General features: G+C 43.1%; 1 protein-coding gene across 2 annotated transcripts in view; it reads right to left on the bottom strand.

Annotated features, from left to right (window-relative positions):
• LOC140209483 (cortexin domain-containing 1 protein) overlaps positions 1-21487 on the bottom strand; it is a 60732-nt gene extending 39245 nt beyond the window's left edge. Inside the window, exon 1 of one of the 2 annotated variants that reach the window (XM_072277732.1) lies at positions 21417-21487. The gene's annotated coding sequence lies outside the window, so the exon portion shown is untranslated. Of the gene's footprint in view, positions 1-20833; positions 20911-21416 lie in introns of those variants that run through there. The other variant, XM_072277730.1, reaches the window with a different exon arrangement.
• Positions 21488-25120: the final 3633 nt, after the last annotated feature.

Consider the following 25120-nt stretch of genomic DNA (forward strand, 5'->3'; position numbering starts at 1 on the left):
GCCCTGCCCTGACTGCTTACTCCCCTTACTACTGGTGGTCACTCATCTCTAACTGAAGCCTGCGCTCTGGCTGTGACCACCTCGGTAACGGTCTTATCCATGCAGTTTTCAGCCTCCCAGAGGACCCTGAGTACACCCAGCTCTGGTTCCTTGACCATGTCAGTCAGGAGCAGAAGTTGGGTGCACTTCCTGCAGATGTAGTCATCAGGGAGGTTGTCAGGCACCCTGGAATCCCACATCTGAAAATATTGCATACATTTTTAAACCGACTTTCCTTCAAAAGCTGCTGAGAAATTAAACATTGATTCAACTTAGAATGAGAAATTGGCCAAAATGGGAGAGTGATTGTAGCTTGACCAAGGGTAGAGGGCACAGAAATCTGTTTTGTGTAGCACTGTAGATGTTAGACTGGCTGAATTTTAGATTTTTGAAAGCAGTTTAGCATAATGCTACGGCATTATATGAAGTCTACAGACTCCCAGTCTGAGCAATCAGCACCCTGGCTGATCCAGGAAAATGCTTAAAGCAAATATTGGCACATGGGTTCAGCAAGAGCTGTATTTACAATTCATAGCAGCTCTCAAGAAGGCGAGATATACGATTGGGGCAAGCACACTTGTGTTGCCATTTTATTGAAAGTTCAAAATTCTGACACAGCAGCTGCAAAGGAGCTGCAGCATATGTTAAACAGTGCACGGGGTGGTGGCCACGGTGTTCCCACGTACCGCTGTCCTTGTCCTTCCAGTCGAGAAGGTCAGAGATTTGGAAGAAACCTTGATGAGTTGCTGCAGTGTATTCTGTTGACAATGAGCTACTGATGGAGGGGCTGGAGGTACTGTACAACACATCAATACAGGATGCATCTCAAGCTGGCTGCTACATTTTAACAGCCTCTGGCTCCACATCAAATTTTTCCCATCTAGAAGAGATTTAGAGTTACATCCTTATTTATTGTATAAAATTATAAACCACTGAAATTATAATCCATTGTGTATATATACTTACATTTGTTCTCAAGACTACAAAGTTGCTGCGCAAGTCGTTGGGGTTGTTATGGTGTGTTGGCCACAATTAGTCTCAGGTGATTGAGTTCAAGAGCCACAAGCTAGTGCTGAACCTCTATGAAACACTGCATAGACTACCTTGGATCATTGTATTCAGTTCTGGCTGCCTCATTATAGGAAAGATGTGGAAGCTCTAGAGATGGCGCAGAGGAGATTTACCAGAATGCTTCCTGGATTAGAGAACAGGTATTATGAGAATAGCTGTGACCTAGGGCTCTTCCCTTTGGAGAGAAAGAGGAAGAGAGGTGATTTGATAGAGGTGTACAAGATGATAAGAGGCATCGATCAAGTGGATAGCGAGAGACATTTCCCAAGGCAGAAATGGCTAATACAAGGAGGCATAATTTTATGGTGATTGAGGAAAATATAGAGGGGATGTCAGAGTTACACAGGGAGTAGTGAGTGCATGGAACATGCTACCGGGGTGATGGTAGAGGCAGAATCATCAGGGACATTTAAGAAACTCTTAGAGGGGCACATGGATGATAGAAAACTGGAGGGCTTTGTAGGAGGGAAGGGTTAGATTGATCTTAGAGTAGGTTAAAAGGCCAGCACAATACCGTGGGCCAAAGGGTCCGTACTGTGCTGTAATGGTCTTTGTTCTATTTGCCCATTATTGTGGTCAATAGGCTCGTACTCTGCTGTAGTTCTGTTTATGAGAAAGGATTTCATTTGATCAGCTATTAAACCCAATACACTGGAGGCACTGACAAAATTGAGCAGAATAAAGTTGCTTCCCCCAACTAGGAAGGACGGAAGTGGGAATCTCGTATCAATCCCTTCTGTGACACTGTCCTGGGAGCTTAGCTACACTCAGGAAGACTACTGCACCGAATAGAAAATCTAAATGTGAAATGAAAAGTACAGACAGCTATTTTAACATATGCAGTTTTGGATAACCATCTTGTTTTATTTTCCCACAGTTCTGTCCTACACTTTAAGGTAACACTCATTGAAACCTCTCCCGAAAAGCTTTGCTTACATCAGCGATTTGAAGCCAATATTCATTGATCAAACTAATAATTCATGGGCTCTCAAATTCCAATTCACTTCAGGTTTGTGATACGGCTGGTTGCTAGTTTATAGCTGCAGTTATAATTAGAATGCTATTGTGATCCCCAGGAGATTGCAGCCATGGCAACAACATTAGCATTTTAATGGGAAATTATATTTGACACTCATGACCTGTCATCAAGGCAAAGTGGTTCTGAGGCATTGAATCACATACACACAGAGATTAGAATGGTATTTTAATGATGATTCAGTCAACTGAAGGTTTTCATGTTTCTAAGTTAAGCACCTGAATTAGGTGGACATGTAATTTAAACTGCAGCGAACTGCATCGTCACTCTGCCCACTTTCTGACAGACTACAGCATTGTTTCTATTCAGTGTACTTTCAAGCTAGTGACCCAGACTTTTCTGTAGCATAAATGATCTGACTTGAAACTTCAGTGATCCCATCTTTAAGAACTTACCCCTGTGCTTCTAATGAGAATCAGAAATCGCACACAGATAGTTAACAGAACCGTGTCCCATCGCGCACACTTTGATATCAGGTCAGTGAATATCTCAGAGAAACTGCCCTCTAACTTGTACAGTAGGGCTTCCAGCAGCGTGTCCAGCTTGAGTGACATTTTGCTACCTTCACAAGAATATAAATAGGAATAGGAGTGTGCCACCAGGCCCTTCAAGCCTGCCCATAGCCCCCACCTCCCCATTTCATCCATACCAGCCACAGTTTCTCCTCTGTGTTATTTCTCCATTGCCTCTGTTCCACAATCAACCAGACATTTATCCAGCTCCACTTCAAATATTTCCAGTGTTCTGGCTCACAACCCCCACTGAGGCACAGAATTCCAGTGGTTTGTCACCTTCTTTGAGACGAAATTTCTACATGCCTCAGTGTCAAATATCAAGACCCTTACCTTGTAGTTACATCTCCTTGTTAAAGACTTTCCGATTAGTGATAAAATGCCAACATCTACCCTGTCAAGCCCCCACAGGAACTTAAGTGTTTGAATAAGGTCACCCTCTTTCTCCTATCCTCCAAGGAATACAAATACAAACTGTCTAGCCTTCCTTGAGAGAACAACCCTTTTATGAATTAGCCTGGTGAATCTTCTTTGCACTGTCTCCAATGTTATCATTTATTTATATTTTTCGGTAAGGGAGCCAAAAACACCCTCTACCGCCACCAATTTTGATTGCAGTCAACTGACTCATCGTATATCCCATCTGATCTAACTTTCCAGACCAGCCTACTGTGTGAGACCCTGTCAAAGGCTTCGCTAAAATACACGTAGACATCATCTACCACTCCTCTTGGATACCACTTCAAAACCCTTAAATTCATAGGACGCAATTTCCCATGCACAAAGCCATGCTGACTATTCCTGATCAATCATTGCCTTTCCAAATGCAAGCAAAGTATGTCTCTCAGAATCCTTTCCAATAACTTTCCCACTACCAATGAAAGGTTCACTGGCCAGCCATTCCTTAGCTTATTGCAGCACTTTGGAACTAAAGGCACAGCATTAGTCACCATCCAGTCTTCTGGGCTCTTATGCATAGCTAAGGAACACAAAAGTCTCTGCCAATGTACCAACAATTTCTTTAATTGCTTCCTGTAATATCCCAGGAGACATTTAATCAGGCCCTGCAGATTTATCCAGCTTTATGCACTTCACAAACATCAACAACTCCTCTTTTATAATATTGATAGGCTTCAGGACATCACTGCTCTTTTTCCTAAACTTCCGTGCCTTTCTCCACAGTAAATATAGACAAAAAGTATTCATTAAGACCTCACCCATCTCCTGTGGCTCCAGACACAGATAACCACTATGATCCTTAAGAAGACCTATTCTCTCCCTAGTTACCCTTTTGTTTTAAACATAGTAATAGATTCATTTAGATTTAAACTTGGCCTTGTCTGCTAGGGATTCTCATCCCTTCCCTTCCTCTCATCATTTCCCAGACCCTGAGCTGGAAAAGAACTGTAGGCACACAATTTACTCCTCACAACATAAACCAGCAGGCTCAGATATCTGTGACAAGAATAATCCATAGCCGCACTGCAAGACAATAATTTCTTGATAGTCTGAAAGTTGGGGGGGAAGGATTGATTAATTTTTGATTCCTTTCTTAGGATCAAGACAGCACTACGGATGCCAGCGTTTAATCCCCATCCCTATCTCTTCACAGGAAAATGGTGGTAGGGGTCCTTTGCTCAATGCTGTTGGATGGGAGGTTGCAGGATTTAGACCTAGTGTGATCAGTTATATATTTCCAATGAGAATGGGAAAGCTCCAGGTACACCTACTGTCTTTTCTCTTCTTGGTTAGGTGCTGACAGAGTAGCTCAGGCTGCAGGTGGTGCCAGTGGTAAAGGGAATAACTGCTCAGGATGTTGTTGGATACAAAGTGAGCTGTTGTGTCTCAAATAATGAAGAGTTTAAGAGCATTGTTGCAGCTACAGCTCGTGCATGAGTAAGGCTGTGTAAGGCCGATGCTTAACCGGAAATGGGAGAGCTCAGTTAATTTAGACACAAGCAATTAAGAGGATTCAATGGGTTGACTAACTAGCATCAAGCTTTCTGTGTGAGAATTTGCTGTCTAGACTGATATCAAGCTCTATGAATGGCTCCACTCTGACTCTGTTGGAATTCTGAGACTTACTTGGGCAATTAGGTACAGAGGAGATGTCAGGGGTAAGTTTTTTACACAGAGAGTGGTGAGTGCGTGGAATGGGCTGCCGGTGATGGTGGTGGAGGCGGATACGATAGGGTCTTTTAAGAGACTCCTGGACAGGTACGTGGAACTTAGAAAAATAGAGGGCTATGGGTAACCCTAGGTAGTTCTAAGGTAAGGACATGTTCGGCACAGCTTTGTGGGCCAAAGGGCCTGTATTGTGCTGTAGGTTTTCTATGTTTCTATGTAATTCAGAGGAGAGTTAAGAAACTGGGTGCTGTGGGTCTGGAACCATATGGAGGCCAAACCAGCTAAGGAGGAGAGATGTCCTTCCCATCTGCTTCACTGATGACCCAGTAGTGTCATGGTCACCACCTTAAAAGTCTAAGTTTTAAACATTTACTAACAATTTCTGTTTCCCAGCTGTGGTTAGAAGTCAAGTCTGTGGATTTTTGGTTTAGGTTTTGGGATAACCAGTCCATTAATGGTGGAATATGTGTGAACATTAGCAAAGGTTGGTGCACAAATGCATCTGTAACTAGCAGTCACTGTTCTGGGGCAAAGAAACATCTTACAATTAAATGCCAGCCACACTTACCTGCCCAGGGGGTTTACTGTTCTGTTCATCACTGCTGTTTACAGGCCCCCGAGCGTGAGTGCCAAGGACGCACTCGGAGGGATTTATAGTATTATCAGCTCTCTACAAAACAAACATCCAGATGGTCTCTCCATAATTACAGGAGGCTCCAACCATGTTAACATGCAGGACATTTTACTCGAGTTCCACCAAAATGTCAACATGGCCACTGGCCGGACCATGTTTATACAAACAGACGCGGCACTTGCAAGGCCATCCCATACCCTCATCTTGGCCTCTCTGACCACATCTCCATCCTGAGGCTGCTGTACCTCCTTCCTGATGGCAGCAGTGAGAAAAGAGCATGGCCTGGGTAGTGGGGGTCCCTGATGATGGATGCTGCTCTCCTGCTCAGTGGCGGGGCGGGCTTTATCCATGATGGCTAGGGTCGTATCCACTACTCTGCAGGGTTTTCCGTTCAAGGGCATTGGTACTATCAGACCAAGCCATGATGCAACCAGTGAATATACCCTCCACCGCACACCTATAGGAGATTGTCAAAGTTTCAGATGACATGCCAAATCTTTGCAAACTTCTAAGGAAGTAGAGGTGGCACTGTGCTTCCTTTGTAATGCCACCTATGTGCTGGACCCAGGCAGATCATCTGAAACCATAACACCAAGGAATTTAAATTTGCTGACCCTCTCCATCTCTGATCTCCCAATGAGAACTGGCTAATGGACCACCAGTTTCCTCCTCCTGAAGTCAATAATCAGCTCCTCGGTCTTGCTGACATTGAGTAAGAGGTTGTTGTTGTGGCAATACTCAGCCAGAATTTCTATCTCCCTCCTATATGCTGATTCATCACCACCTTTGATTCAGCGAACCACAGAAGTATCATCAGCAAATTTGGATATCTATGGCTTTGGAACTGTGTTTAGCCTCACAGTCATAAGTATAAAGTGAGTAGAGCAGGGGGCTAAGCACACAGCCTTGTGGGGTGCCTGTGCTGAGGGAGATTGTGAAGGAGATGTTGTTACCAATCCAAACTGACTGGAGTCTGCAGATGAGGAAATTGAGGATCCAATTGCTCAAGGAGGTATTGACGCCTAGGACTTGAAGCTTGTTGATCAGTTCTGAGGGAATGATAGTATTGAATATGGAGCTGTGGTCAATAAAAGACACCTTCACTATCCAGACATTCCAGGGTTGAATGAAGAGCCAATGAAATGGCATCTGCTGTTGACCCGTTGTGCCGGTAGGCAAATTGGAGAAGATCCAAGTGGCTTCTCAGGCAAGAGTTGATATGTTTCATTATCAGCCTCCCAAAACAATTTCATCATGAATGGAAGTCCCCTGGATAATGGTTATTGAGGCAGGCCACCACATTCTTCCTAGGCACCGGTATAATTGAAGCCCACTTGAAGCAGGTGGGTACCTCAGACTGCCAAAGCGAAAGGTTAAAGATATCAGTGAACACTCCAGCTGGTTGATCAGCACAGGTCTTTAGTACTCGGCCAGGCACCCTGTCTGGGCTGGATGCTTTCTGTGGGTTCACCCTCATGAAGGAATTTCTCATGTCGGCCTCAGACCGAAATCACAGCTTCATCGGGGGCTATGGAGTTCGTGAAGGTGCCTCCATGTTTTAATGGTTAAAGCGAGCATAAAAAGTATTGAGCTGATCTGGGAGGAAAGTCTTGTTGTCACTTACAGTATGTCGCTTGGTTTCGCTTTGTAGGAGCTGTTGTGCATCCTTCAGTGATTCAGGTTTGGTCCAGAATTGCCACTTTGCACGTGAGCTGGATTTCTCAATGATGGACCTCTTGTATTTTACTTGGTCACCAGACCTTAGCACCTCTGATCTGTCCCTCAGCAGACTGAGAACCTCATGGTTCATTCAGAGCTTCTCGCTGGAGAAGATACTGAATGATTTGTGGGGATATACTTGTCTACGACTGTTTTTATAAAGTCCATGACAACCGTGGTGTATTGGTTCAGATTTTCTAATGAGTCCTTGAACCTGGTTAGTCCATTGAGTCGAAGCGATCCTGTAGATGTTCCCCTGCCTCATGTGACCACCTCTTTGTTGTTCTTGTCTCTGGAGCCTTGTTTTTTAGCCTCTGCCTGTGTGCAGGTAGGAAGAGGACAGCCAAATGAACAGATTTCTTGAAGTGCCATCTAGACATGGAAAAGTAAGCATTCCTAATCATAGTATAGTGGTAGTCAAGTGTATTGGGACCCCTGGTGCTGATATTAATGATAACTGGGAGGAGATTTCTTCAAACAAGCCTGATTACCATCCCTGACAATGATTTGAAAGGCATCGGGGTAGGCTGTTTCTTGCCTGCTGATGGCATTACTCATTACATTGGGTGCCTGTTTAACACAGGCCTTTGGTGGTATGTAAACAGGAGTCAGGATCACGGACGAGAACTCTCTAGGTAAGTAGAATGGTTGGTGCTTAATCATCAGATGTTCCATGTCGATGGAACAAGAGTGCAATAAGACTACTGCATCCGAGCACCATAAAAAGTTTATCATGAAACACAGGCTACCACCCTTTGCCTACTCCGAATCAGCAGACCAATCCATCCTGTGTATTGAGTAGCCCTTTGGTCTTACCGACATAACTGATGTGTCCAGAATGAGCCATATCTCCATGAAACAGAGAATGCAGCAATTCCTCATTTCCCTCTGATATATCAATCTAATTGGCAGATGTTCAAGAAGGCTGCCATGAACAGAGAGGACATAGACGTCAAGGAATATGCCTCATCTGTCACCGGCTATATTTGTAAGTGTGTAGAAGCCCTAGCCGATTGCAGCCGTGTGCTCTCTACTAAAAAGCACAGGATGGTGCCTTAAATTCTGGAGAGAAGAGCTCCCAGAGAAGCCAGGAGAAGTCTCTTCTCAGGCATCAAGAGAGTAAAAACCATCTATACACAAAATATTCAGGAACACCTGTCCAATAACAACCCCCAGTATGTGGCTGGACATCAAAGGCATTACTGACTACACAAGGAAAAACAGCATCACCTGTACCAATGATGCCTCTCTCCTCGATGCTCTAAACAACTTTTACACATGCTTCGAGGCATGTAACACAATGTCGGCCACAAAAGCTACTCAACTTCCAGGTGAGCAACCACTGCCTGTAACAGCAGCTGACTCTGCAGAGAGTCAAGCCCCATGAGGTGGCCGGGCCAGGCAACATCCCAGGCCGAGTACTCAGGGAGTGCACACACTAGCTCACTAAAGTCTTCACGGACATCTTCAACACTTCACTCATCCAGACTGCTGTTCCCACATGCTTCCAATCAGCCACCATCATCCCTGTACAAAGAACATTACACCTCATGGTGCATATCCGCTCCTCCCTCCCCATCCCCTTCAACACAGTTGCCCACCCCTCCCCACAGGGCTACTGCTCATACGTGACTGCACAGCCAGATACCCGGGTATCACATTGTCAAGTTCGCTGATGACACGACAGTGGTGGGGATCATCACCAATAATGATGAGATGGCCTACAGAGAAGAGGTGGAAGAGCTCGAGGCTTGATTGCAGGCAAATAACTTCTTCCTCAATGTCAACAAGACAAAGGAGATGGCTATCAACTTCAGGAGGGCCCACTGCACTCACTCCCCTCTTTACATACATGGTACAGCTGTGGAATCTGTGAGCAGTTTCAAACTCCTGGGAGGCCACAGCTCACACAACCTCTCATGGTCCCAGAACACTTTCGACACAGTCAGGAAACCTCACCCATCCCTCTACTTTCTGAGGAGGCTGAAGAGAACTGGACTATGCACATCTGAGCTTACAATCTATAGATGCATCCTAACATGCTACATCTCTGCATGGTAAAGAAAGTGCACTGTGGCAGAAAGATAGGCTCTACAATGAGTAGTCAAAACTGCCCAGCGCATCACTGGCACCAACCTAACCGCCATCAAGGACGTACGGTATATAGAGAAAGGTGCTGATAACGAGCAGTAACATCATAAAGGATCCTACTCTCCCTGCTCATGGACAGTTTGTCCCATTCCCACCAGGAAGGAGGCTGCATAGTAGCCACACCGGGACCACAAGGGTTAAAAATAGTTACTTTCCCCAAGCAATAAGGCTGGTCAATATCTTCACCTTCTAACCCACTCCTTCACACCTCCCCCCAGTTCACCATTTCCTGTCAGAATCTCCTTATGTTCAGACACTCCTTTGTCTAGTGTCACCTTATGGACATACAATCTATGTACATCAGCTATGAATTTATATTTATTTTTTTTAATTATTGTGTTTTTTTATCTTACTGTGCTTCTTTTTGTGCTGCATCAGAAAAGGAGTAACAATTACTGCCTTCTCCTTTACACTTGTGACCTGCAAATATTATAAAATCTTGAATTACAAACTGCCACCTCCCTTCACAGGTTTCGATCTAAGTAATGGTAACGGTGGAGTGACAAACTATATCATAACACATGACAATCTGCAACTCATAGATTTTCTGTTTCTACCTACAAGATATTAAATAATTTGTGAACTATTGGAGATCAACCTTGCCATTCCTTATGCAGGATTTCATAACTCACAAAAAAAATCCCTTTTTTAAATTAACATAGTACAGCAACATCCTCATAGACCATGGCTTGTATCTATGGAAAGCTGGAGACTTCTCCCAGTATACACATTATGGCAGCAGGGGCTACTGCTATTGATTAGATTAGATTAGATTCAACTTTATTGTCATTGTGCCGAGTAAAGATACAAGGACAATGAAATACTGTTAGCATCTAACCATGCAAAGAATATTGTTATTTACAAAATAACTGCGAATAAAAAGTAAGTGCTACAGCACACAAATATAAAAGTACTGAGACAGTACAATATGGGTGCAATACTGCTTAGCGCTGTGATGTGAGGTTCAGGAGAGAAAGGTTACATATACTTACTCGTGCATAGACTGAGTTGCATTAATTGGTTCGTTTCCAACACGATATCACACCATTTTGTCCCAAAGCACTTGGGTTTGTCCAGTTGTCTCAGTGATGGAGAAATCTATATCTTCCTAATTTTACTTTCTTTAGAATAACCAAGCATTTTAACACCTTGATCTTTGCTAGTTGTATTCAACTCATTCAGATAAGGGCATTGCAGATGGATATTGAGGATGGATGATGCTTGTTTAGTTTAATCGTAATTAAACAGTTTGCCTCAGCAGCAGATCTCAGTACAGCCAAAGAATAACTGGGGAGATCCACTAGTTCTTTTCTCCTAGTCCTAAGTATCTCCAGCTACCACCTTCTTAATTTCTCTCAGAATCATATGGTTTTCAATAATCACCTCTCATTCTTCTAAACTTGTTTCTTTAATAATATTGTCCACTTAAATTTCTTCCAATGTGGACAGAGGATCAAAATTTGAAATGTCAACTTAATGCTTTAAATAGTTTTGTGTTACAGGTCTCTTCTGTTATTTTATTGTCAGCACCCAGCATTAGTGTAACATTTAAGACCACTTAGTCTGACAGATGAGGCCTCCTTGTGACAAGTAACTGTATATTAAAGTTGGGAAGCAGCAGGAAAGCAAAACAGAAAAGTAGCCAATAATGAATAAATCATTTCACTACATATGATCAAACCTTCAATTTCATCTCAGGCAAACGTGTATTTAAATCTACCACGGACAGAATAATCAATAATGAAATGAGCATGTGGGGAATTACAAGAATGTCCATATTGTGGAACACTGATTTCAATAAATAAATTTTAATATTCAACATTTGACAGGATTTAGATGAATGCAATCAAAATGCATCCCTTTCTCCTCCATTCACATTCAAGTTTACAATTCACCTCTCCTTGATGCAAAATGTTGTCTGTGAATCTAAGATCATTGATTAGTGGTTGAAATACAAAATTCTTACTCAAAAGATAAGAATGGAAGAACATGCATGTCGAGAGGTTGCCATTTGATAACAGTGATGCATTATATTACCATCTGATACCCATGTAGAACACTATTGTTTCATTAAAAAGTGAAATTATATTTTTAAAAGCATATCAGACTAAAAATCACCAAATATTGAAAAACTGCTTCAAAAAGTGCATGACACCCAAAAGACTGTCAGCCAAGAAATGGATAATTAGAGTAAATGTCAAGAGAAAAATAAGCGGCTACATTGAAAATGCAAAGCATCATTGTCCTGAGTCCAGAGGTATAATCATTAACCCTTTATTAATACTGACTATCATTGATATGAAGCACTCAAGGTTAATTCTGCGGATGGAAAAGGCATCATATCAATACAGTGCAGTTTCTGGCAGTCCTTAGTTCCAGCTGTAACAAGTAAACTAGTCAAGGGAGAACCTATGGATGTGATGCAAATGGACATGGGATTAGGCACTGATATTGGTAAAGAGCAGGATGGACAGCAGGAAACAAAGGGTAGGAATACAGTTAAGTTTTTCTAATTGGCAGGTGTTTACTACAGGATTGCCAAAGGATTCAGTGCTGGGACCCCAACTATCCAGAACACATGATAACGATTTGGATGAGGGAATTAAATGTGATGTCGACATGTTTGCAGATGTCAGTTATTTAGAGGATGGAATTGATGGCTTTGTGGGCAAGTTTGTGGACAATACAAGGGTGGATGGAGAAACAGGTGGTGTTGAGGAAGCAGGGGATCTGCAGACGGACTTAGACAGATTGGGAGAACGGGCAAAGAAGTGACAGATGGAGTACAGTGTAGGGAAGTGTATGGTCATGCACTTTGGTAAAAGGAATAAAGGCTAAATGGAGCAAATTCAGAAACTGGAGGACAAAGGGACTTGGGAGTCCTTGTGCAGGATTCCTTAAAGGTTAACTTTAAGGAAGGCAAATGCAATGTTAGCATTCATTTTGAGAGGACTAGAATACAAATCCAAGGGTGTACTGCTGAGGCTTTACAAGGCATTCATCAGACCACACTTGGAGTATTGTGAGCAGTTTTGGGCCCTTCATCTAGGAAAGGATGTGTTGGCACTGGAGAGCATCCTGAGGAGCTTTATGAGAATGATTCCAGGAATGCAAGGGTTAATGCATGAGGAGCATTTGATAGCTCTAGGCCTGTACTTGCTAGAGTTTGGAAAAATGAGAGGATCTCATTGAAACCCATCGAATATTGAAAGGCCTAGTCCTAGACAAAGTGGAAGTGGAGAGGATGTTTCTAATAGCGGGAGAGTCTTGGATCAGAGGCACTGCCTCAGAATAGAAGGACGTCCCTTTAGAACAGAGATGAGGAGGAATTCCTTTAGCCAAAGGGTAGTGAGGTGTAGTGGAATTATTTTGCCACAAACGCTGTGGAGGCCAAGTCACTGGGTATATTTAAAGTGGAGATTGTTAGTTTCTTGGTTAGTAAGGGCACCAAAGGCAGACTCAATGGAACGAATGGGCTAATTCTGCTCCTTTCATAGTCTTTAATGCCTTATGACGCAAAGTTCAATGAGAGGGAGGGCCTTGAAAATTGGTTGGTTCAGTAAAGTCGATGGAGTGAACAGTTGTAGAATATGCATCTAGATGTGAGGTTATCCACTTGGTTCATAAACGTGAAGACAGATGATTATTTGAATGGCAACAGTCTGGGAAAGAGGCAGCAACAAGCAATCTGCTGGTAGAACCTAATGGGTAAAGCAGCTTCTGTGAGAAGAAAGGAAGTGCTGAAGTTCTGGGTTGAAACCCCGCATCAGGATAAATCTCTACATGGAAAAGAGGGAGGTGACCAAGCCCTGGCGTCCTTGTACATCAGTCACTGAAGTTAAACACACGGGTGCGGCAGGCAATTAGGGCCAGGAATTCTATTCTGGCCCTCATATGGAGAGGATTTGACAAGAGGAACAGGGATGTTTTGCTGCATTGTACAGTGCCTTGGTGAGACCACTCCTTGAGAATTGTTTGCAATCTTAGGCTTCTTATCTGAGGAAGGACATCATGCTTGGAGGGAGTTAAGTGAGGGTTCACCAGACTGAATCCTGAGAGACATATGAAGAGAGATGGGCTGCATTCACAAAAGTTTTGAAGAGGAGAGGGGGATCTCCTTCAAACCAACAGAATTCCAACAGTACTGGACAGATTTGATGCAGGAAGGACTTCACCCTTGGGAAAGGTACCCCGAACATGGGGTCACAGTTTAAGGATGTAAGGGAAGTCATTTGGGACCAAGATAAGATAAAATATATTCTCTCAAATCAATAAATATATTTAAGAATTTAGATACTGTTACATAATACAGGAAGATGCTGTTTGCCCATCATGTTCATGCTCACTAACAACTATTCACCCATTTACCAGTACCTGATCCACAGCCTTCAAAGCCTTGGAAATCAAGTATTGGTACAGATACTTCTTAACTGATATGATAGCCTCAGCCACTCCGACAGTGCAATCCAGATTGCAGCTATGCTCTGGGTGAAAATCTTCTTCTTCAGATACCTTCTAAACCTTTTATCCTCTACTCAGGAGGCTTAGTTTTAGATGCCTCTGCCAATGGGGAAAAGTTTGCTATCTACCCCATCTATGCCCCTCATCATTTTGTATATTTTACCTTAGCCTCCTCTGCTCCAAGGAAGCCAAACCAAGTCTATCGATCTCTCTGAAGCATTCTGAAGTGAACCCATGTGTTCTCCAGTCCCCCAAGATCAACTGCCTTACTAGTCGGACTCCTTAGAGTAGATGCAGTTTAGTCTAACATTCTTTCTATTTGCCTTACACACTAACAATACATCTGCTTTGCCCACTGAAGTGACATGGTTTTCCTTTTGTAGTTTGACTGTACTTCTCAGCTTTTAATCTGTTTCCCATTTCCTGCCAAATTAGTTTAAACGCTACCCATCAGTGTTAGTAAACCTCCCTGCAAGGATATTATACTTACTGTGGCCCAGATGCAACCTGTCCAGCTTGTGGAAGTCTTACGTTCTCCAGTACCAGTCCCAATAATCTAGAAATCTAAAGCTCTTGCTCCTACGCTATCCCTGTATCCATCAGTCAACTAAACTCTTCTCCTATCTTCCTTTTCTTTCACTCAGTAGCAGATACACCAGAGGACATCATTCTGGATTCATGTTTATCACCTCAGAAGCACCTTGTCATTGCCAAATCTCCCATCACACTTGCCCTTGAACTCTGACTCCTCCCACTCACACAGCCAAACCACAACAATACCATGATCTTGGCTTCGGCTGGTCTCCTTAGTCACTGGAAGGAGAAAATATTCGTCCACATCAAACCCAACCTGGTTCAAGACACGACCAGTTGTTATTCCTGGTCCAACTACCAGATTCTACGAATACCCTAAGCCAGTTTCCATGATAATTACTATCGACTTAGTGACATCTACACACCAAAGTTGAGGTGTAAAATTCTTTTACTCTTTTTCTGAGTAAAATTCACTTCTGAAATGCGACTACAGATTCTACTTTATGTCCTCCAGATCATAACTGATTATGCAGAAAACTCATCTCACTGGAAATTATTCCACACCTGTGTCCCTGGTTACTGACATATCTACCAATGGAAGCACTTTCTTCTTCCTTTTTCAGGTAAACCAAAGCACAAAAAATTTTAGTTGGTAAAGTTGATGAAAGCATTGCACTCAGATTTATTTTGAAGACCGGGAGACTTCCTTGATTAAAAGTCACGTGGTTTACAAGAAGTAAAATACTGTGCTAACAGAGCTTTCTGAGCAGTAGCAGTACATCCTGTCTGCACCATAGTTGAAGCTGTGGCCATTTGTCTTCTCATGGATTTGCTTCAGTGCGCTAACAGCTGCTCCTCTCTGGCAGAGATGGCACCTGCCTATCATTTATTCCAGGCTCCTGATTGGCTCCTTTGCTAGGGCAGGGAGTTATCTTTCAACTTATTGCCTATTCCAAACCATCTGTGGGTTCTAAAGGGAGGATATGCAAGCTATGGCTATAATTTACTGATTTTCTTTATTCCCCCACCACATTTTGTAAGGTTAAACTGAAGGGGACTCCATTAGAGATTGTATTTCATTCCTAATAACAATTTTCTCTTTTGAAAAAGAGCTAATTCTGAAAAGCTGGAATTTTGAAAAGTCAGAGTGATACACCATGGAAACAGGCCCTTTGACGCACTGAGTCTGCACCATCTATCATACACACTTTCAGACGTTACACATTACCATCAACAGCCTCAGATCTACACGAGCATGCCACACAGCTATACACATGAGCAGTGGTTGACAGTGGCCAGTAAATCTACACAGCAACACGTCTTTGGGACATGGATAGAAATGGGAGCCCCTGCTGGAAATTCACAAAGGGAGAATCTGCAAACTCCATGCAGAGGTCAAGATTGAACCTGCTTACTGGAGGCCCCACTAGCTGCACCTCTGTGCTGTCCTAATTTATACTGAGAGCTCAACATTCTTATCCTTACATCTAACAACTTCATCTTTTTATTTATTGAGATACAGCATGGAACAGGCCCCTCCGGCTCTTTGGGTTGCGCTGCCTAGCGACTTCCGATTTAACCTCAGCCTAACACAGGACAATTTACAATGACCAATTAACTTTCCAATGAGTACATCTTTGGAATGTGGGAGGAAACCGGAGCAGCAGGAGAAAACCCATGAGGTCACGGGGAGAACGTACAAGCTCCTTACAGACAGCGGCAGGAACTGAACTTGGGTCACCGATACCATAAACCATTGCACTAACCACTACACTACCGTGCCAATCAATGTTTTTTTCCCAATTTTTCAACAGAATTCTGCAAAACAGTCATAAACTATCAGTGCTTGTTCAGTGCTTAATTTGCTGGTTCAAATCTCTCTGGAGCCTTGGCAACATGATCAAATTTGGTGTTGCATTGTCTGAAGTATTACCTTTTTGATAAAATGTTAGACTACAGAGCTGCTGCATTTTTGGATCTGTGTAGAAGACACCATGACGTGGTTCAAATAAGATAACCTGTTGTCATTATGAAAATAGGTTAACCAGTAGTATCTTTTACCTATTGCATTGAGACCTTGTATTCAAATTGGCTAATATTTTACCTCTACTATAGCACTAACAATCCTTCACAAACCATTTTCAATCATTCCAAAGATATAAGGAGGTTTGACAGAAATACTTGATTGCGTGCTTCAGATTCACATCATTGATTTCTCCCAAATTGTATTTCAGCTCCACTAGACACAAAATGCTTCAAGACTTTCCAAGACTGAAAGGTGACAAATACTGTAAAAACAAATCTCATTTCTTCTCCCCAAGGGCATAATTTTAATCTGAGAAATTCCACAAATAATGATTTGCATTTTTCTGCTGAAACGATCCTCCTTGTTATTAGCTCAAAGTTAAACAATGACAATAAAAATATTTATCGATAGTGCTTACAGTTAACTATACCCCAGTGAAGGACTGCTACTCAAACATCCTTCAACTTCATCCACAAAACCATTCCGAAAAGAATACCGGTGAATTCTAGAAACATTTGACAGGTCAGACAGCATCTTTGCAAAACATATAAGTTAAAGCTCCTTTCAGGCCTGCTCCTGTTGACACCTCCTAGCCTGCAGATGCAGGCAACTCCCTTCTCCACCCAGCTAATAGGATTCACTTCTCTCTCATTTCAGACTCATTACCTGCAGCCTATTTAACCCCAGTTCTCATCCACAGTCCTTGTTCACTCTTTGAACTGGCTGGCCTCAAAACTAGTTGTTCCTAATTGCCTGTGGTGTTTAGTTTCTGTTCTTCCACATTGGTTCATAGCCCCTCATGGGTTGTTATATTGCTGTCTAGTATTACAGTTATTGGTTATTGCTGTACTGTCTCTGCTGCTCTGCCTTTGGGTCAAGCCTCCTCAACATTTCCTGACAGTTCCAAAATAATCTGTGAGAACTGGGAAAAATTAGAGATGTAACAAGTTTAAGCAAGTATCAGACCTTTGTTTCCTTGGGATGACCAAAAGCTTGTCAATTGTTAAGTATTGGAAGATGAGAATATAGTACAAAAGTGATAATGGTGCTAGGCAGTTGATGAGACACTGTATATTTACAGAAACTATTGAAGAGCTAGAAAGTGGCTAAAACAAAATTAGTAACAGTTCCTACTGTCTACCACTTTTTCCCAACCACCAGTTTCCTCAATGTTCCAAAGTTGTTATACTTGGTGTTGAGTCCAGAAGGCTGTGAAGTGTCAGATTGAGACTAAATTGTTTTCAATTGGGTCCAATGGATGGATGGCATCTGTTAGTCTTGTGACAGCATGGATCTGTGCCTGAAAAGTCTTGCTTCAGTCTCTGCAGGGTGCAGGCCTGGGCAAGGTTGTATGGAAGACTGGCAGTTGTCCATGCAGCAAGTCTCCCCTCTCCACGCCACTGATGCTGTCCAAGGGAAGGGCAAGGGCTGATACAGTTTGGCACCGGTGACATCGCAGGAGTTGCCAGAGCGAGTTTGAAAGCAATGTCGGACTGCCTTAGGGACTCCAGCTCCGGGTTTGTCCTCAGGATTTACTCCCAAAGCCTTTCCCATAAGTGGGCATAGCCGCAAGGCAGCGGAGGTTTGAAATCAGTTTTCCCTCTCTTAGATGGACTGCCTTCCCAGATTGATGAGCTCCATCCACCCGAAGGGTCCAATGGAGCAGCATACAAAAGTGGCAAAAAACAGACACTTGAGTGGAGGCAGGGCAGGTATTAAAATAACATGGCAGGTATTGAACAGTTAAAGGATTGACTGCTACTCCAGGGCCACTCTTGTGAACTGTTGTGTACTTTCTACATTGAACAAGATATGCCACCTAACCTGTTCAGCAAAGATTTTCTGATCATTCCAAATACCCTTCATCCTAGGTTCCATAGTTTGCTGTTACTACAGCACTCCCTCAGAAATCAGAACAAGACAAAGTAAAGAGAATGTGTTTATGGCTGAAATCCTTCGGGAAGAGAAAGCTTTATAAAACATCCTCAGTCAATTGTCTTCAGCTTGAAATGCAAACTAAAAACCCAAGTCAAAGTTGAGTTTATTGCCTTATGTACAAGTACAATGGGAAAAACTTAGTTGTAGCAGCATCACAGGCACAGACAGTCATATGATGCTAATGATGGATACTGCTACAAAACTGCTTTCTGAATTTTGGAATTGAGTTGTGTAATTCTGTTTATATTGCATTGGAAGTTTAATGTTTAATTATGTTAAGTTTAGAATAGTGTTTGTAGTGTACCGTGTTGAGCTACTTTTCCTGGCATTTATACCACATGCCTATGGAAAAGAAACTTAAAATTCTGCTTGTAACCCTAAGAAGAGTCTTAGCTCCATTGGAAAAAGTATAGGTTCTGATATCATCCTGTGTTTCACTCACCTTGTGAGAATTTGCAGGAACTAGATGCTGCACATCTGCATGAAAGAGAGCTATGTCCATCATTTGATGAAATAGAGTTATGTCCACCATTTGATGATGGGCCAAGTAGCAGCAGGAGGATCCCCTCATTTCATTTTGACCTTGTGGCTCACAGGCATTGACTTAAAAGTATGTCTGAGGCTTCTGGGATATCTTCTATAAAAATGCCAATAAATTTAAATATGTTAATGACTGGATCCCAGAGAAAGTGAGATAATTGAAAAGTTATCAAGACAGGGAGGGAGATCACAAAGAACCCCAGCCTTTGGTGTGCTTATCAGAAACAAAACATTTGGAATATGAAGTGCAAGGCAACTACTAAATGCAGGGAGCAGAAGAGGTATTGCTCAGAATTGTTTGCTGAGTGGTATATGTGATTTCCTGGGGATCAAGTACTCCAGATTTAACTTTCTTCTAGTTTCTTAACATATTAGATTATCTTGATTTAGGGTTTATGAAAAGATTCTTTATTCTTTTACCTTAACAGAGTTAACCTTAAAAAGAGGTTGTGCAATATTTGAGCCTTCTGCAATATTCTCCCTGGATCAGAGCCAATGGTCTACTTTGGTGAGCAGAAAGTTTAGATATATTTGTAACATAGCACACAAGATCAAATCACACACTTAAGGGGAAGCTAGATAAGTACAGGAGGGAGAAATGAACAGAAGGTATGGTGAAAGGGTTGGCTGGGGACGGATGGGGACGCTCCCTGTGGAGCACGAATTCTGGTATAGACAAGCTCCGCTCATATCATTTCTGTGCCGGACAGTCTATGTCACTCTGTATCAGGAACTTGTCTAAAACGGAAGCACAGTATTAAAAGAATAGTATTTATAGAAGTAAAATAGTAATACCAGACATAAAGCAGAATGGCGTAGAAAAAATAAATAGAAGTAATACTGAGAAAGGGAGACTAAAAAAAATCGAACGAAGGGAGTTGAAAACATTTGGAAGACACGAAATGGAACCAGCAATTAAATTATTTTGGTCAATCGAAGTGGAAATCACCTCCGATTTCGAAACTGGGGACAGAATCCCGCCGTTTTGACCTCCCTCTCCACCGCTCCCCTTCCTCTTTTTCTCCGAAGTTACTTTTATTAAGGCAAAGGAGCAAAGAGTCTTTTCCTAAATAATGACAATCCAATGTGGCAACAATCTAGAAGAAAGTAAAATCAAGTTTACACGATCACCCGTAAATGACACGAAACAAAATTCCACCCAACGAATGGTTGTGTTCGGTGTATCTCCTGCTCCCAGGGTCAGCAGTTGCCTGGCACTTCATATTCCAAATGTTCCTTCCAGCTACAACTTGCGGTTTACTCAACTGTTCCGCCACAGTTAAGTTTTGAGACAGTTAACAAGATGCACCTCCTCTGCTGGTGAAGGCGCCGGGGTTGCTGGTACCGATGCCAACGGAGCGCGGACTATTATTGAAGATCCCACCCCGCTTCCACCCCGCATTAAGGGTTAAAGTGATCCTGTCCGGTACTGCTTGTACTCACCGCACCCGGACGAATAAATACTGAATCTCAGGCTTGGGGAGGCATATTAATTGGTAAGATAATGTCAGCCGTGGGGGTGGGGGGAATAAATCTTCAATGAATTACATATGAGCCGCCCCAGCTACTGAATGGGAAAAAAGTTATATTTAGTTTATACGGAGGGGGGTATACAGACGTTTCAGTAGAGAGGGTGGCATTTCTTCTTCACTCGTAGATAGATCCAATATTACTCTTGAGAATCTTTCCCATTTAAAGATCAAGAATAGGCAAGTCTCCAGCTGACATTTTACAAATAGGCGGAGGCCGGGGCTTTTTTTAAAGAGCTTAATTTCAAGTTTAATGTCTAAGCTATAACCATTCAGCCGAGAGATGGCAGCTTTAATTCTATGGGACAAATAATATATTTAATATATGGCGGATTCATCACTGGGACCGCCCTAGTATAAAAGGCTTTGAAGAAGTTAGAGTTAAGACGACCAAACTTTCAGTTTTTGCTTAATGCAGTTGTCCCGAGAAGCTTCCCAAACTCTAAAGATTCGCCTATTTTAGAAGACGGGTATGGGTCTAATATAGAAAACATTCAAAGAGTCCCGGGGTCTCACCTTGTCCAGTAGCGTTTCCAGGGGTGCGTACAGCTGTACTGAAAATCTAGGATCCCCCGCCCATTTCTTTCCTGCCGTTCGGCACATCAGCGTCAGTCATTTGCATTCGCCGGTCAATAAAATGTGCTCAGTACTGAAGAGGCCAGTCACCGGTTAATACGTGCTGTGTATAACCGAGCCCATTCTGCCTGCTTTGACAGCAGACTTCTCCTGCCTAATATTTTGACCCTACCTACTTGTAATCTCTCACACGTCCGAGACATTTAAAAAACCGAACCACTCTCCGCTTCCCTCAAATATGAGCCAGGGATATCCTATCGATTATTGGTGACTCGGCACAGGTTGAAACAAACTAGCTTCATGCTAGCTTGTTCCGCTGCTTTTACTGTCTAAAGATTACTCCTACTGAGCTAAACTATTTAGACAACTTTCCAACTATATAATTACATCTACTCGGAAGCGGTCGGGGTGACATAAAACAAAGCTGATGATGAATGCTAACAATAATTTCATGTTTAGAATCGTATTTCCCTGTCACTATCCCCATTCAGGAATAAAATTAGAGAAAAAAAACACGACTGACCTATCTGCCTAAAGTTTGCGACTGGAAACATCAGACTTTATCCTGTGCGTCGAGAACAAGGCGTCGCCTGGCCGCAAGCGGTTCGCCCAGCATTAATTGCTCTTCAAGCCGCACTCCGCAGAGATGCTAATTCCAATGGATGCAGCCGGCTTGGAGTAACACCTTCACTAGCTCATTCAACTTGTTCGCCAGCTAGCTGGCTGGGCGGAAGCTCCCGGCTGCAGTGTGACCGCCACTTACTGCATTGACTGCTCGGTGCATTCCGCAGCGTCCGACCCGTCCCGCGCCACATACTCGGCTGGGCTTGCAGCCTCAGCGCCGGCGGCTCCACACCTGCCCGCTCATGGCTCCTGTATCTGCCGGGTAAACCCTCGGGGAGATTGTACCGGTGAACCAGCTCCAGGTCAGGAGAGCATGCCGACTGTTCCTACGTTACAACAGCAGCCTGCGTACGAAGGGTATCAGGAACAGGCTGTCAGTTCGTTTTTAACCAAAGTCAAAAAATAGGCGAATGCTGGTCCGATAAGCGTTGAGTGATGTGCAATTTCCTTGGATGTCCAGATGAATAAAATAATCTTCACCGAAGCCAACATCCAGCTAGCAAGCAGGCGCCTTAAGCGCGGCTCAAGGCCATTCCTGCAGCCAGACTTTCCCCCTGAGTACCGAATAGGTCCTTTGAGTCACGAATATTATTTGGATTACTGAAGCAAAAAAAAATCTCTTGCTTCACCCTCCGGCTGGTCGCAATAATTCGCTCCCCTTGCGAAGAGAGGGGTTGTTTTTCTGCATAGGAGGACGAAGCCTCATCTACAGGGAATGCGGGGTCCAGACCGTGCGTGAAGGCAGTACAGGCGTTACTCCTGAGCCGGCAGCGAGGCCAGGAACACAGACAGGACAAGTCACACAGTTTGACCATTTCCTGAGTAAATCGGACAAAACATCCCGAGTTAGCCCAGTTCACTGAGTAACCCCTTTGCCTCAAAGTCGGAAGGATCTGGCCCCACCTGGAACCTAGTCGGCCCTCAGCGTCGAACCGAGGGCTGCACTCGTTGCGCGGTGTTCCTGTGGGAGAGGGCGTCTCTGTCTCTCACCCAGGTGCATTTGAAAGGTCCGGTGCCGCTGTTGTGAAGAAAAACGGGGAAATGGTTCAGCATTCTGACCATTATTAATCACAGCCCGTATTTTAAAAGATATTTAGTTATTAGAACTTAGTGGGTGGAACTTCGATTTATCTTCATCAATGTCCTCCTGTTCTGAAACATCTAAGAGAGTGGGTCAGACAGCTAATGGCCACATACAAAGGCCCACTAACAACATGCCCTGCGGTACAATACGGCCCTCTGACAGTAAAGGTCCATCTTAGAACCGGTAGAATGTAAAACGCTTCCCATAAATTGGGAGCCACCTCCCAGTAGAGATGAAAGTGGCCGGCACAGATAAAACAAGCAGATTAAATTGCCTATGCTAACAATCCCTATTTAAGTTACTTTCAACCTTAGTGCCTCAACAAAGGCTGGCATTAATGATGATGAATGCTAACAATAAATTTACACTAAGAATCCCATTTCCTGACACTGTCCGGATTTTATAATACAACCATGGGCAAATGAAACTAATTTAGACTAACATTTGGTCAGCATGGATTAGACGGGCCAAAGGGCCCATTTCTACACTGAATGGCTCGATGACTCTAAATAGGTCAGACCTGGTACTGTCTACCAGGCAGCAATGATCCATGTTCTTCTGTAGGCACTGAGACTTGAATTACTGACAGCGGGCACTTCAAGGTCTTGGAGGGATACCAGCAAAGCTGCTCTTGCATAATTCACTGGCAGCCTCAGTGTCCTCCCCAACGACTGCATCAGACCCTAGTTATATTCAGTAAGGTCTCATGGGCAGGCCGAGCTTTTCAGATGCCCAATGCCTGACTATGAAAACAAGCACCATATTCTTAAATCCTCCTTGCAAAAAAAGTGCAACATCCCATTGGTCATGGGAATCCCTAACCAACAGTAAAGAGGAAGCATTTGGCATGACGTTGCTAACCAGGTCAGAAACACACAGAACACAGACCACATCTCAAACTAACAATCTACCCATCGCTTTCCTCCTTCCCATCTGTGGCAGAGTCTATGGGTCTCACCTCTTGTGACCTTCGAGAACATCTCAAAATACTTTACATCAAATTGAGTACTTTAAATGTTTGAGACAATCACTTGTTGAATTACCTTCTGTCTAGATCAACAGGTTCTCAAACTTCTTATGCCATGAGCCATACCATTAAGCAAGGCATCTGTGGACCCCGGGTTGGGCACCCCTGGTCTTGATCCTGATCTTGAACCCACAGAATGCAGTGAAAGCAAGTCAAACATGATCCCAGAGGACATCCTAAGGAGACAATGAAGTACTTAATCAGTAACCTACTTTAAGATATCCTAGAGGTCTTGGAAGGTGCTACACAAAGATAGGATTTTATGTCTTCCCACATGATTTGTAACACTCCAAGAAGTCATATATTTTTCCAAAGGAACAACCTGTGCTTAGGTATTCACATGGGTGTTCAGTCTGATCTCAGTCTGATCTGGCCAGACAATAAATACAGTATATAGACAAAAGAAAAAATACAATTGCCATTAATCTAGCTCAATGGGACCTTTCCTTTTTTCACTTCTCATCCTCTGACACAGTGGGATAATCTCAATCTCTTGATAATTATCCAATAGGCAGATGCTAAGGGAGAGGAAAATATGATACACTTCATGCTGTTCACCAGAGAAGACATTTATATATATAAAGGTTTCCTTCTTTTCATTAATTAGATTGAAGACCAGATTGGGAATAGAGTCCAGATTTGGCTCCTTATGCACTGGGTTTTTAAGAGGTTCAGATGAGATCTATAAGAATGATTCCTCGTTAAACTGGATATGCTTTGTCCATTTATTTAGAGCTACATAGGGGCTCTAAAATTAGGAAAATATTGCATAATGTGTAATTGATAAAAGTTTATCAGACTGACAGATTAGGGAGGACCCGCAGAAATAAATTCAGCCTCACAAGGGGAGGAACAGATAGGTGCTGCATTTCCTGAAGAAACTCTAAGCCTCCAAAGTACATTGATGGATGGAGTGGATGGATGTTGGCCATTCTCAGCCTGCCTCAAAAGTGAACTAGATCAGATCTTCACCAATCATTTCGTATACTGACTGCACTAGCTTCGACAGCCTCAAGAGATCCAAGAGGAACTTACCATGGTTCTGTTCCTTCTTTTTGGTCCCACTTCCATAACGCCCAAGGAGATGTATGGCTGTGAAGCTGGAAAGTGTCATGTGAGGAAGTTCCAGCAACAATACTTCTCAATCATCATTTTCTTGGGTTCCTGTCTTTGTCATGCAGGCACCTCCCATTCTCCACCCAGCTAACAGGATTCACCTGCAGCTCGATCCAGACTCATCACCTGCAGCCTGTTTAACCCCAGTTCTCAGCCACAGTCCCTGTTCACTCATTGAACCAACCGGCATCAACCAGTTGCTCCTCATTGCCAGTAGTATTTAGTTGTTGTTCTCTCTTGGTTTGTGGCCCCTCATAGCTTGTAATTTTGCTGTCTAATATTAAAGTTATTGGTTACTGCTGAATCATCTCAACTACTCTGCTTTTGGATCAAGCCTTCTCTACATTTCCAGACAGGATGAGTGAACCATCAATTG

Source organism: Mobula birostris, chromosome 14, assembly GCF_030028105.1.
Source record: "Mobula birostris isolate sMobBir1 chromosome 14, sMobBir1.hap1, whole genome shotgun sequence".
NCBI lineage: Eukaryota > Metazoa > Chordata > Chondrichthyes > Myliobatiformes > Myliobatidae > Mobula > Mobula birostris.